Source organism: Anser brachyrhynchus (genome assembly GCF_964034855.1).
Source record: "Anser brachyrhynchus genome assembly, contig: SCAFFOLD_63, whole genome shotgun sequence".
Classification (NCBI taxonomy): Eukaryota; Metazoa; Chordata; class Aves; order Anseriformes; family Anatidae; genus Anser; species Anser brachyrhynchus.
In genome coordinates this window covers 849,416-863,789 of record NW_027663488.1, presented here as the reverse complement: position 1 = coordinate 863,789, position 14,374 = coordinate 849,416, and the positions used below count along the sequence as shown (strand labels likewise).

Genomic DNA, 14,374 nt, shown 5'->3' with positions numbered 1-14,374 from the left:
AACGGTTGCTCTGTAAGCGTGGGGAATGTTTGCATTGCCCTTCCAGGCCAGCTTTAGATGGACAAGATTGATTGTCAATATGTGGTATAAGGGACTTGGCATTTCTGCAAGTGATAAAAACCTAATTGAGCAGCTATCCATGCGTAGCGCTCCCTTGGTTTTGCATATGATAATCAATCCCCTCAGCTACGTTGCTCATTTAATAGCGGAGAGGTTTTGGCTGAACAAACATGTGCAGAGGGCATCTCCAGAGCATCTCTCTGGGCGTCCTGACATTTCTTAGCAAAGAGCTGCTGGGAGGGATCTCGGCGCGTCCCCCCTCCAGCACGGGGATTTTCACACCCCGAATTGACGGACCGCTTTCACCGTCAACCTGCTGTACCCTACAGCACAAACGAGAAGCAAAGCCTGGCAGGTAACGTTCAGAGAATTGATGATGGGCTGAGGAGGGGTGCAGGGAGCGGGGAAAGCCCTGGGGGTGGCACTGGGGGTCCTGAGGGCAGCGGGCTGGGGGTGAAGGGGAGGGGGAGGAGGGGGGTAATGGGCTGGGTAGAGGGGTAAGGGGGTAAGTAAGGGGCTGAGGGGGTAACTGAGGGGGTTAGGAAGGGGCTGAGGGGGTAACTGAGGGGGTTAGTAAGGGGCTGAGGGGGTAACTAAGGGGGTAACTAAGCCGTTGAGGGGGTAACTAAGGGGGTAACTAAGCGGTCGAGGGGGTAACTAAGGGGGTAACTAAGCCGTTGAGGGGGTAACTAAGGGGGTAAGGAGGTGGGTAGGGGGTAACTAAGGGGATAAAGGGGCGGGTAAGGTAAGGGGGTAAGTAAGGGGGTAACTAAACGGTTGAGGGGGTAACTAAGGGGGTAACTAAGCCGTTGAGGGGGTAACTAAGGGGGTAACTAAGCGGTCGAGGGGGTAACTAAGGGGGTAAGGAGGTGGGTAGGGGGTAACTAAGGGGATAAAGGGGCGGGTAAGGTAAGGGGGTAAGTAAGGGGGTAACTGGTGGGCTGAGGGGGAAGGGCCCGCTGTGGGGGGGCCGCTCCTCACCCGCTTGCTCCTGGCACAGGGGGGCTTCGCGGCGCCCAAACGGTGGCGCCGCCTCTTCACCTTGCCGCCGGCCGCTCCTCCTCCTCCTCCTCCTCCTCCTCCTCCTCCTCCTGCTCCTCCTCCTCCTGATCGGGCTCCTGGGCTGCCGCCCGGCGCCCCGCCGCCACCGGCCCTGCCACCGCCGGCCATGCCGCTGCCGGTCGCGCCGCTACCGGTCGCGCCGCCCGAGGCCATACCGCCCCCCCCCCCGCGTTCGGTGCCGTCACGGGGCCCCCCCGCCCCCCGCCGCCACGCGCCGCGGGGCCTGCCCTGCCCCTCGTGGGAATAAAAATGTTGTTTTTGCAGAGTTACGTTGTTTAAAGGTAAGGAATGGGGTATCGAGGTGTGCTTGCAGCGATAAGAACGCTTAGCAGGCGACCTTGTAAAATGCAGACAACCAGACTCCGTAGAACAATTCGGGGAAAATCACGGTGTTGAGTCAAGTCAGGTAAGTGAAGAACCATTACCGCTTCAACCAGTAAAAAAGTCGAAAGAAATTCGAAATTTAACAGGCCGGCAACTGAAGGCCATGCATTGTCTGGGAAGCATCAGACAGATTGTGAGCCTGGATCACCCCCTCAGTGGGGAAACAGGGGAGGGTCCCGTCATCAAAAAGTATATAAACTGGGTTTTGGAACCAGCAGGGGCGCTCCTGCTCGTGGGACGCCCGCCACTGCGATCGCGAATAAATTCCTGCTTCGCTGAGCTCCTCGCCTGAGCCCAAGTTATTGGCTACGGAGTGTTTCTCACAATTTGGGGGCTCGTCCGGGAGCCAGTCGCCTACTGGGGAGCCCCACCGCCGCAGCAGCAGGAAGGCATGCCCCGCTGATTTCAGCGGTCCTGTGCATCGACGGCGGCGGTTCTGCGGAGAGCTGACAGAGGGCCCGAGACTGATGAAAGAGGCAGGATCCGTGAAGGAGTGGGGAAGGGAAGAAGGCAGGCACTCCGGCTTTGAGAATTGATCCGGTAACTCTGTGCACAGACCAAGGTAAGAAATAGGAAGTATTGCCTTGGGGGTCGGGTGAGACTCTGTGTGCCGTGTGATTGAGACGTACTTTTGTACGGAGCGAGTGTGGAGTCCTGATCCGCGGTTCCGCAGCTCCGCGAGGGGCGCGGCCGGAGACGGACGAAGCGTGAGATAAGGGAGAGAAAGGAAGAGTCTCGGGAAATGTGGTGTATGGTAAGCCCTTGCACGGGGAAGTGCTTGGCAATACACCAGGGAAATTTGGTGTGCGGTAGTCCTCGCACGGACGGGACGCCCGCCACTGCGATCGCGAATAAATTCCTGCTTCGCCGAGCTCCTCGCCTGAGCCCAAGTTATTGGCTACGGAGTGTTTCTCACACCCTCCCCCTCCCTCCCTCGCGCGCCCCCTCCCCTCACGGGAACGCGCGCCCCCCCCTCCCGCTGCCGCTCCCGTTCCTCGCCCCGCCCCGGTCCCGTCCCGGTCCCGCCGCCCTCCCGCTCCCGCCCTCAGGACCCGGCCGCCATAATGAACCCCGGCCCGGCCACCGTAAGCACGGGGCTAGGAGTCACCTCCAGAGCCTCCCCGCGCCGTGGCGCCGACCGCTGGTGTGCCGCAGCACCGCGCCGGGCGTGGGACGGCGCCCCGAGCCCACAGTGCTCGTCAGAAAAGCCCCGCACCGACAACCGATACCCCCGCACCGACAACCAACAGCCCCCACGCCGACAACCAACGCACAAGCAGTGTTTTAGGCCGGATTCGTGGCCCCGTTGGTCCGGGAGGCAGTCGTCACGCTAAATTCTACCCCACGGCAGGGGAACGATGGGCATCGTGACAGATCGCCGCCCCAGAAAATAAACACATAAATAAAGAATAAAAACGATAACGGGACATGAATCGTGCCCTTAATAACAGACATTGGGCAGTGAAATCACCGACTTCTGCAACAATACGTGCTCAGGGAACTGACTAAAACCCCTCCTGCATCGGCCATGTAATAGCTAGGCAAACATCACATAATACTTCCCTCCCTCATGTACACCAAACCTATTAAGGCAACCATAGTAGCGTGATAACGTGATTTTTCTCCTCCAGATCAGCGTCAAAGGCAGCTACGCTAGGTTTGCTCATAAGTTCAAACGCTGCTTTATTTATTTATTTGAATGCCATTTTTCTTATTTAGAAGGATTTCCATAGGGTGACAGGCCTTTAATGACACTCACGACTAAGAAACATTTGCCGATGCAGTCAAACGGTGTCTATTAACGCGAGGCACTGAAGTTAATTGGTATTAGAAATGAGCCAAAACGAAAGGCAAGTATCTGCGTGTCCAGCAGAATGACAGCGATCATCACCATTTGATCAATCTTCCCCCCACTCTCTGTTGCAGCTAGGTACAACGAAAAGAGTTTATGAAATCATTACGGGACATTCTTGTAGAAAACTTCCTCAAGCTTGGAAGAAAAAAAAACATTTCAGCTAAGTAAAACAGAAAATAACTGGAAGAAGTGAAGTATGGCGGTGTTGGAAAAGTTGCTTCAAAGACTTGTTTAATTAAAAAGAAGGAAGAAAGCAAGTTCCTACTGCAATCCCATCTTTGTCAAACTGATGGCGGGCACCAGTACGATGTGTTCAGCTAACACAGGCTGGAAGTTGTAACTGCAGCTGTGAAGTTTACCCAGTAAAAAGACTCCGCAAAGCATTCTAGCAGTTCCGATGCAATCACTGCTTCCTGAATTTATGACTCACGGTTAACACGGCAGTACAGGAAGAAGTCTGGCATTCACTGCGCTCTTACGGTAAAGAATCTGCCCTGCGCACACCATCCCAAGCCAGGTATGCGCTCCTAACAGGAAAGGACGATAGGCTGATAAGTCTCAGCAGAGGGAAAAAGACATCAGAGAACTACTTTATAACAGCAGCACGCGGGCTGCAACCAACGTTCTCTTCCTCTCATCATTTTCATTTCTGTGGACTCCAAGAGAATACACTCCCAACATTTTTCAGCTCTGGAGAACAAACAGCCCAACCAATCTCATTCACTGAACTACAAAACTGGTATTTTCGCTATCTAGTCCGGAAAAGGAGGCGCACGTCTCTAACGTACAGTGTAGAGACCTTGTTAATAGGCAAAGTCTGCATAAAATAGGTGGCCACAGCCTGATTTTCTGACGTTCAGGGCCTTGGGTCACACACCACCACAGCATCAGACTTAATGAAGTCACCAATCTATGTGGGCCCCTCATTACACAGGTCACATGTTATGGACCAACCTCTCAAAGGCCAAAAACCAGCACTGATACTGCCGGGCCAACACACATCTGTAGCATCCCATTTCTGGGTGACAACACAATGAATGTTTCCACAAAGTACTCGATGCAACCTAACTACTGTGTTTGGTGATGCAAAGCAAGCCGTGTCAAAGCAGCGTAGCACCCAGGCACATTCCTGGAAGATGTTTTGCTGCTCACGTTGAAGAAAATAGATAAAAAAATCCTGTGCAGTTTGCACTTCTGAGCTCAAGTACCACAGCTATGCACTACAATTGAAGTGGCATCAAAGCTTGTAAGGTTTTGAAGCTTCAGCACTGCCATCCAAATTCAAGGAGGCTGCATCTATTATCTTGAATTTGCCCCAGCTCAGTCCCCTGAAACAATTCCATAGACACGTACAAGCAACCCTTTTCCCACCCAGATTCTTTGCTTCATCTATTGCACCTCTACCTTGTGTCATATTCTTATTAATCTGCCCCTCAAAAGACTCCCTGGCTCACACAAAGAAGCAACCCAACAAATCCCTGTTCCCAGCCACGTTGCTTTCATGCTTTGGGAAGAGTTAACTGCAACAGCTCTAACTGTGATGCCACCTCACCCCCTCCACCTATGTGAGGTTCTTTGCCTTCTGTCTCCTCCTACGTCTACACCTGCACTAGAACCAGGAAGAATGTGCTTCCTACAATACTCCAAGAGCCTCTTCTGTTTCAGGATGTCATCATTTCAATTCAGGACTGAAAGTATTCCTAGCAAAAACCCAACAGCTAATAGCTAACAGAAGCAGTTGCTGGTGATCAGCTACAAGCAACCTGGAAGTACTGAGGAGTCACAAAAGAGAATTTGCATTACATTTAAGAACAGCATGCAGCTTAGGACCACTGCTTTCACTGACTACACTAAGCCATAAAAAAGAATTGGATTCTTACCTGCCATCACAGCAATTATGGTTTATGTTGCCCCCAAAACACACACGGCAGTACCAGAACTGTGTCAACTAGCTTTAACAGCTTCCCCAGCTATTAAGTACAGTAATTTCTGCTTCCTTTTTTTTCTTGGAGGAATATTCTTTTGTTTCCAGCCTCACTTACTTATTATACACACTGTTAATTAGCAACTATTTCTCCATACTCATAGGGTTATGGAGTCCCTATGACTGGAAAAGACTCTGTACCCTTCAAGATAAGAACAGCATAAAGGCAGCAACTCGCAAGACTGCTCTAGCTTAAAGCAAAGCTTTCCTCATGGCTCTCATCTCCTTTGACTTGAGTACTGTCATCCTTCTACCAGAGCTTTAAAAACTTCATTACCACGAATGAAGGAAGACCAGAGCAATCAGAGAGGGTAGCAGAGGGTATAACTTAAGGAGCTGTTACTAGGATTTTTTTGTTGTTCCTGGTGGACTATTTTTCTCCTTGCCAGCAAGGAGGGAAAACCAGCAAGTTGTTTTCTCCAAGATTTTTTTTTTTTAGGTTTAAGAACACGGATTATGTTGTAGCAATTTCTTCGCTGTAAAGCGTCAGCTGAGAAGTCTAACAGTAAGAAGGGCAAGGGAAAACTGAATGCTGATGCAGAGAGTGCCAGCAGACGTCATCCTCATTCCACGGGATGTTTGTAGCTATGGCAGTTGAAGTCTACACTTCCATATGCTTAACATACCCTATTTATAAGCCGATTTTAGCTGACCTAGCATGTATCAGTAGTACAGTTAGAGCCAGCAGCCTGCAGGAAAAAGTGGGCACAGGTGTTTCCATAGCAAGGCCTGTGAGTGTCTCCCATACATACTTCCAGTCTAAGCAAGCACATGAAAGGCTTGGCTTGTCGCTTACCTAAGGAACCAGGAAAACAAGGGGGAGCTAGATTTTGCTTGTGTCCTAATGCCCATATAAAAATAAAGACAGATGAAATACCCTTACTACCTTGTTAAATTCCATAAGCCGGAAGAGAACATGCTGCACACAGGTACAAGTAAAATCCCTTGCTGGCAGGTTTGCAGAAACAAATCTTTTATTTACACAGGCAAGTCTATCTTTAGACCCCATTTACCTCTTTACATTTCTCGAATATTTACATGACTTCATGATGCTCCAAGAAGGGAGTGATGAACAAAAAGATTACAGAAACTGTCAAAAGCATAGCAAAAAAAACCCAACCTATCATTGTGCTTTAAAACTTATGAGCTAGAATAATGTAGAAGAAATGTAGTTTTAGCACTTTGGCCATAACGGTCATGCTCTAGAAGACACTTAAATAGCAGAGGGGATTTCAGAAGTGACCGTATCCAGAGGTTGCCAGTGACAATTCATGAGTGAATCGTAGAGTTCTTCGCTTGTCTCCGTGAATTGTCTGTTCATTTCATCAACATCCAAGTAGAGCTGTGGATCTGAAAATAAAAGCCTGGTAAGTCCAAGTATCAAATCTGAGGCATGCGCACAAAAAAACTTCACGTGAAATGGCTAATAAAATGTATTTTAAGCTAAGTGTAATAAGCTATTAGATCTACTAATTTTAGTGAGGTATTTAGTCCTCTAAAATTTTGAGCCTCACAACTCCAACTTTTGGGAATTTGTATATTAGAAGGCTGGGACTAGAACTGTCTTTCAAGATAAAGACAAAGACAATGTTTAAGATAGTAAAGATAACGTTTAAGGATAATCAGCCATGAAACCCTCCCAAGAGTCATTTAATTCACTTCTACGGCAATACACGTTACATAGGATAGTTTCTAAACACTAACACAAAATGCCTCCACGTGAGGAACTTTGCAAACCTTCCAGGACACAAATATGTTTTGTACCGTATTTGTAAGTGCAAGCTGAATCCTCCTTTTGGAATCTGCAACATAAGCTTTTACCTCAGGGTGGAGAACAAAGCTTTTGCATATTACTGAGTTTCTAATATAAAATCTGTTTAGCGGAACCAATACAAAGAACAAAATTCTGTCTTAGACCATTTTCAAATGGGAATGAAGGCACAGGTACAAGAAACCTGCTGCGAAGCATTGACAGTGTCCCGTTTTACTTGATGCGGTCAGTGTATGCTGTATCAGCTTTAAAACCCCAGCTGATTGCAGATCAACCCCACAGAGGTTTGACCTCAGCTGAATTTTCAAGATGTTCTTCATCCAGTAGAGGTTGGCTTGTATTGTTAAAAGGCACAAGGATGGCTAAACTCAAGTGACAATGATAGAACCCTTATTACCGTCAGTAATTAGGTCATCACCGATTGCAGTCATAACTGAAGATTCCTGAAAGACAGAAAAGGCTAAGTTTAATCATAACTCATTTCAGAAAGCATCACAGATTCAAAGTGCTGCAGTCTCAACCCATTCCTTCTTCCTACAACTACAAGGATAGATGGCATTTTATCTATTTATTTTTAGAAGAAAGCCAATATTACAGTACAGGTTGGAAGGGACTTCCGGAGGTCACAACTAATACATTGACCACGATAAGACCACTTAAAACAACTGTTTAATTTGCTTTAAGCAAAGCAAATCAGAAGAATCAGAGCAAATCTGTACAACGTATTATCTGTGAAATATTTTCTTTACAGCAAGCGTGCACTATCTTTACCTCAAAAACAGCTGGAGCCATTAAAGAATCTCCTAAAGAGCAGTCTCCAACAGCTTGCATGCTGTCATAGGGAGCATAGGAGCTGTAGTTGTAGTCAGCGTAAGCATCGTAACTCCTCTGCGAGTGGTAGTTCTGGTAATCTTGGCAATAATCATTATAGTTGCATGACTGGTACCGCTGCAATTCTGCTTTCAGTCTGAAACATGAGAAGTTGCATACAGTCAGAGAACAAGAGACTGTAAACCCAGTTCTGAACTTAAACAATTTGTCAGCTTACATACTTCAAAGCTTAAAAGGAAGCTTTCCTAAACAGTCACCTAAGTGACAGCTTAAGTCACAGCTCAAAACCTCATTTCTATAGAAGCAAGCATCCTCACCTTTGCCAATACCAGAAGGAATTGTTCTCATGGATTAACTCCAGAGCCTTGACATGGTTACCTGTACACATCAAGTATTTTTAGCGTTGGCATAAGCAAGCTGCTGCTATGTCTCTGTGCTTTGCTAAAGATTGATTTAAGACCAGAGACATTTATCAAGCACAGCTGCTTTAAAGATGCAGTCTTAACCCTTCTATCTTTTGTTTGGTTAATTACTAGATCTTATTTCCAGAAAGAAGTGAATGGAGTCAGATTATCCATTTCAAAGAAGCATCTGACACTGCCTGTCAGTTTGCCATGTCTACCTCCACCTGCTCAGTTTTTTTGTTTGTTTAAAGTCCATTAAACATTCAACAGCTGCCAACTATACCGCTCAGGTGAAGTCAGTCTTGCTTAACAACACAATCGCGATTCTCCAGCGTGACGCCTTATTATTAGTGGGAGAATTACAAAATACGCTGGTTCTTAAGAAGAAAGGGCCAGCTGATTAGCTTTCACTACTTTCCCTTTCAAGATTTTCTCAGGGGCAGCTTCAGACTAATGACAAGAACCAAGACAAGTGCTATCTGTACTAAAACTGAGGTACACTGCATAAAGAACATTCAGATAACCCAGCTGCATATTCAAAAAAATCCGCTGTTTAGACTTGTCTTCACTGATTCTGTACAGGCAGACCTCCTGTGTCTGCAGTGCCCAGTTTCTCTCACTTGAATTGGGGATGCAGAGAAGTGAGTTCTATGCTTTTGGGGAAGAATACAAGCTGAAGGCATTCTGAAATAGCTTCCAAACTAAGCAAACATGAGGGACAAACTAATCCAATGGCTGGGTATTTCAATGCTAAGAGAGCACGGTACTCAGCCATTCAGAAACGTATTACTGATGTGTATTTTAATACCTACATTTGTTTCAATACTGCAAAGCTACACAAGTTCTAATAAAGAGGTAATCCATTGTCTTGTTACTGTAGTAAACAAACAGAAGATACATCATCTTAGGTCTTCTGCTTCCAACTGCACTCTTCCTACATACAGTTGTGTAGGGAAGGAAAATCTGAAAATACTGTTGACGTTCTTCTGGATAGCCGAAGCAAGAAAACATGTTTGTGGCTTATTCTTGTTTTCAAAATAAAACAATATTAATTTAATCAAGCTTTAAACTCCCCATTGCCCTAAGCTCATGAAAAGCAAAGAATAGCATTCTAAACCTGTTCTAGTAATAACGCCTTTGGCTTTCTCCCTGCGTTCCCATTTTTCCCCCCCACTTCTTTCCTGTCAACCCACTGTAAAACTAGTTATGTGCTTCTCTCAAACTAGAGGGAAAGCTCTAAGAACAAGAACTCCCTAGCACATAAAACCACTTGTTGTCCCTTCTACCTTATGCAGGCCCAAACCTGAAAATATTTACCAATGCATTCAGCTTTGCTACTGTTGAGAAACAAGGCTGGTTACAATGGCAGCTAAGCCCAAGTTGCGCTGTCTGGCTAGACTTAACAGTTGGATTCCCCCAGCCATCCTGAAGCAGGTTGATGAATCCAGGGAGTCAAAACATAGGACTTCTGCATTTCTGGTTTTGTAGACTGCATCCTGTGTGCAGCCACTACAGCAAGGGCCACAGACTTTCCAAAGGCAGAGCTACAAGAATCTGATTATTTAGAATAACTGTATCAATGCACAACTCCTTGGTTACCTTTTAGAAATTCCTATGCTCAGCCGGATTCCTTTTCCCCCCAGACCTGGTGCGTTCTGGCAGTCTTGCAGTGCCCTCATCTGATCACCTTGCTCACCAAATCTGTCATAGGCATACCCTCTACTATTTTCAAAAGGGAGAAAACCAATTCTGGTATGCATAACAGTTACAAAGCTAACGAATTCAATTTCTGTCTTCTACAAAAAACAGAAGATAGCAGCTACTATAGCTTCTATTACTTAAGCAACCTCTCTGGCATGTGCACGTGCACAGAAAAGGCTTTCACCAAATTAAAAAACTTGGGCCAGAAGCAAAAAGCTTATTCCTTGGTAGCATTAAGATGCAACTCACTGAGAGCCAGCAAAACAATACATTTTAAGTGCTCTCTGCGTAAGTAATCAGATTCCATATTTCTGCATATACAGCAGTTAATCAGTTAGCACTAACCCACTCCTTTTGGAGCCACAAACTTTATTGGTCACAAACACCAAGAGCTGGCTGTAATTATCTGAACCGGTATTAACCGGTACCTCTGAACTCTTCAAACAAAAATATCTTTCAGGTGCTCTTAGAAGAACAACATCAATTGCCTGCAACAATTTGATGGCTTTGCTAAACGGAGCACTGAAAAGCACAGTGGTACAGTTTCTTTTGTAGCCTGTTCAGAAATTATAGCCCCGTGCCTACAGCTTCAAATCAGGCCAAGCTTACCAGCCCAACTCTTACAGCTTAAGTTCACTGCACTCGAATGCCTTCAAGACGTGCTTTTAGGAGCCATGGAGAAGAACCCTCTGGTAAGACCACCATTATAAAGTACTGAGTGTTGTTTTACACTTAAAATAGAACTATCTGTTACAGTCATTCATCAGCTTTCCCTAGGCTGCTGCTCTCTCACTACTGAATGTGATCCTGCTCTCAGTTTCCCACTAACTTTTTCCCCCAGCGTTTATGGCCTCTTTTCATCTATGACACTTTTAAGGGACTACACCGTGTTGAAAAATGCTGGTTAACATTTCCTTTTACACAAGGTGCCTCATCGAATTTTCCTGACTAAACCAAACCCCAGAACCTTAACTAGAAGAGGAAGCACACAAACACACACGCCTCCCTGGCCACCATATCTCCCCAAAACATATCTGTTCAGTAACAGACCAACTGTAAGAATACTGCGATTAAAATCAGTATAGCTCTATACACTGCTTTTGTTCGGGATTACTAGCTAATGTCCTTTCCCTTACCCCTTCTGGAATTAATACTGAATTCTGTACTCCAAAACGTGGTTCTTAAGTCATACAAATGACATTTAACAATCAGAATTTTTCCACACAGTGATCCTCAATAAAAACTTCAATCCTCTACTGCAGTCTTTCAACAAATTAAAGGAATACAAAACTGGCTAATAACTGTTCAGTGATTTTTGGACCTTTGTAGCACTAGAGTAACAGCAGTACACTCTGCAGCATAGTTGCAAGTACGTGGGAATAAGATACTCTCTCTCATCTCTTTTTTTCTCTGAAAAGTGTGAGGCCTCTATTTCACCCTACTAAAGATTTTACCACCAACTGTACTGCTAGCATTGAGACACTGCAACTTCTGTGCTTGTATGAGATGCAGGACAGGTTCCTTAAGGTGTCGCAATTTTTTGTCTAAACCTAGTGTTGAGATCAAAAAAGGGATTGCTACTAATTTCGTACGTATCAATAACCAGGACAGAAGACATGCTGCATATAGGAATTAAACTTTTTCTAAAGCTCTAGTACATGAACATATCAAATCCCGCAGATTTTTTCTAGTATGGTTTCAGAGGTCTTACTTGATGGACATAAGCGCACAAGTGAAGACAAAAGATACTCTGTTTACCTGAAGTACTGGTTTGGACCCCAAATGAAAAAGCTGGCTTTGCTTGCTCAGGTTCCTTCTCTGATGGTTTAACGAAACTGAAGTTGAACATAGGTTTTGCTGTGCTCTCTTCTTTTGTACGCTCGGACTTCCCAACTGAAAAGCTAGGCTGTGTCTTTGACTCTTCAGTGTCAGCTTTCTTTCCAAACACTAACGGAGCAGCAGTAGTGACAGAATCCTGCTTCTCTTCTGTCCTTCCCAAAATAAACTGTGAGGCAGCTGCAGACTCTGCACCTGAACACTCTGAGTGAACACCGAATGTAAATGATGGCAAGGCAGCATTTTGTGGACGCAGTCGCAGTACCAAAACCTGCAGAAATAAGTGAATGTCAAGTCCGTAACCCACGGTGTATCTGCAGTACGTGAAGGTTTGAACTACATTCTAGTCCTGATCTTTCCAGTCAAAACTGTTTAACAAACAACCAACCAAACAGTAAAACAAACAAGAAAACCCCATGCTTCCTCTCTACATAAAACTTTTCACAATTGTGTTTTCTGCCCACCACCTGGCTTTAAAAAGTATACGAACTTCTTTGAAAGATCATGTTTTTAGTCTGAACTCCAAATGAACAACGTGTAGGGCATGTAAAGAACAAGCACGTCATTAATGAAAGCTTTTCTCTAAAAAGGATAAACTTATTCTTGGGGAAAAGTGTGGAAACAGATGTTATCTAGGCAATATTCCTACAGGAAAAACGAATAATTTTGCCACACCTCAAAGGAAAAAATAATTGTGCTTAACAGGTAAGAAAATAAAAAAAATCAGAGCAAACCAAAAAATAAATCACAGAATATGCATCCTCGTTTTAATCATTAAGTATTACCTCTGAGCTCTGCTTTGGTGCTTGGCTTTGCACTTTCACAGGCTACACACTTCGTGGCCTCTGCTTTGTTTTGAACCAAGCAGGTCTCCCAATCCCAGCTTCCTTCAGGCTTCTTGAATTTGTCTAAATCCAGAAATTCTCCAGAAGGAGCAGAAAAAGCAGATGCACTGCTACTGGTCACAGGTGTTGGACCCTCTGTGAGACAAACAAGACAGTTAACCATCCTGTTTGAACATGAACTATAAAATGAGCATTAACTTTTAAATTTGATTTGTCAAATCCCACAGAAATGTTCAAAACTACTCCGCAACTCCCCCCCCCGCCCCTGAAAAAAATAAAAGCCACCAAAAACCCACAAAGAAACAAAGAAACAAACAAAAAAACCAGAGTGGAACTCAAAGCTTCCAAACAACACACAACTCTGTTCAGCACACAAGCTTCTGCTGCTGTTGATGACAGTGTAACCTCCATAAAGAGGCCTGACAGGTGCCTTTTAAAAAAAAGGTGCCTTTTAAGAGAGAAGCAGAAGATAACGCTTCAAATTCAAAACCGGAAAGACAAGAATGGCTCTTCCCTTCCACGGCACACGCAGAAAACTTTTATCCTAGTATTACTTGCATCGCTCTTTCTCCTGACAAGTGCAACGTAACCGTGCAATTCACTGCACCATGGTCACAGTAAACCCCTCATTTCCAAAATTCCTCCTTGCAATGGCAAGAGCCTCAGACAAAGATGCCGACTGACCGCTCAGAGGTTGGAAGTCCAAGAGAATCAACTCTGTCTGAAATCCATTATCTTACCTCATGAAATTTCAGTCTTACCGCACAGGATGATTACAAAAGCCCGGTCTAGTCCATCTTAATTTGTTTCTTCCACGATATATTTGCACAGGTGTTTTTCGATGTAATGGCATGTTAAATGACATTTAGAGTCAAAGTTAGAATTAGAATCGTATTTTAAAAACAATACAACCACGCTCAAAATCAATTACGGTCACACACAATGGGAAACAACCCAGTACTGCCCTGAAGAAGTTACCCAGCGGGTCACTCGCTTTCTTGAAGCCTACCACTGACCTTCATAGGCATCTCTCTGCTTTAGCTTAAGACTAGTTAAGACTACACTGTCTTGAAATCTGGCTTCACATCTCCCCTCAATTACATACAAACGGTGAGTAGAGGCATTTTGGACACATTCTGTAATTTTTTTTACTTATTTTTTGAAAGAGAAAAACGCAGTCATTTTTAACTCTTTCTATGGAGTTCTCATTTTCGCCAGTGAAAAATCACTATGTTGTTTTTAAATTAAGTCACTCACTTCAGCCACCTTCCCTCACCAGCTGCAAAGCCGGGGGTATCTGCATTGATCCAGCTCCGTACTAATACATTTCACAATCAGTTCAATTTATGCGACAGGCTGGAACCTGGGCTGAGACCTCTGAAGTGCCTGTAAACCAATCCTGCAGACAGCCGCTAACCCATCAACCGTACCTGGGAATCGTGTTGCTTAAAATATTCCATATATGCAACGTACTTTTATTCTGTACAAGATTCACAGAGGCTAGGATGGAAACAACAGGAAAAAAAGGACCATACCTGGTTTCTCAGACAGGCTACACATTTGTTATCTTCCGTCTTATTTGGTACAAGGCATATTCCACAGTCCCAAGAGCCTTTCGCCTTCTTAAATTTGTCTCCAAAG

General features: G+C 45.1%; 1 protein-coding gene across 6 annotated transcripts in view; it reads right to left on the bottom strand.

The window, feature by feature from the left end:
* Positions 1-14,276, bottom strand: part of LOC308187409 (uncharacterized protein) — a 41,914-nt gene extending 27,638 nt beyond the window's left edge. The window contains exons 1-4 of one of the 6 annotated variants that reach the window (XR_013944665.1): positions 12,674-14,276; positions 11,811-12,159; positions 7,888-8,083; positions 1,959-7,559 (exon numbers count right to left, since the gene is read on the bottom strand). The gene's annotated coding sequence lies outside the window, so the exon portion shown is untranslated. Of the gene's footprint in view, positions 1-1,958; positions 8,084-11,810; positions 12,160-12,673 lie in introns of those variants that run through there. The other 5 variants (XR_013944669.1, XR_013944666.1, XR_013944667.1 and 2 more) reach the window with 5 other exon arrangements.
* Between the last annotated feature and the right edge of the window lie 98 nt (positions 14,277-14,374).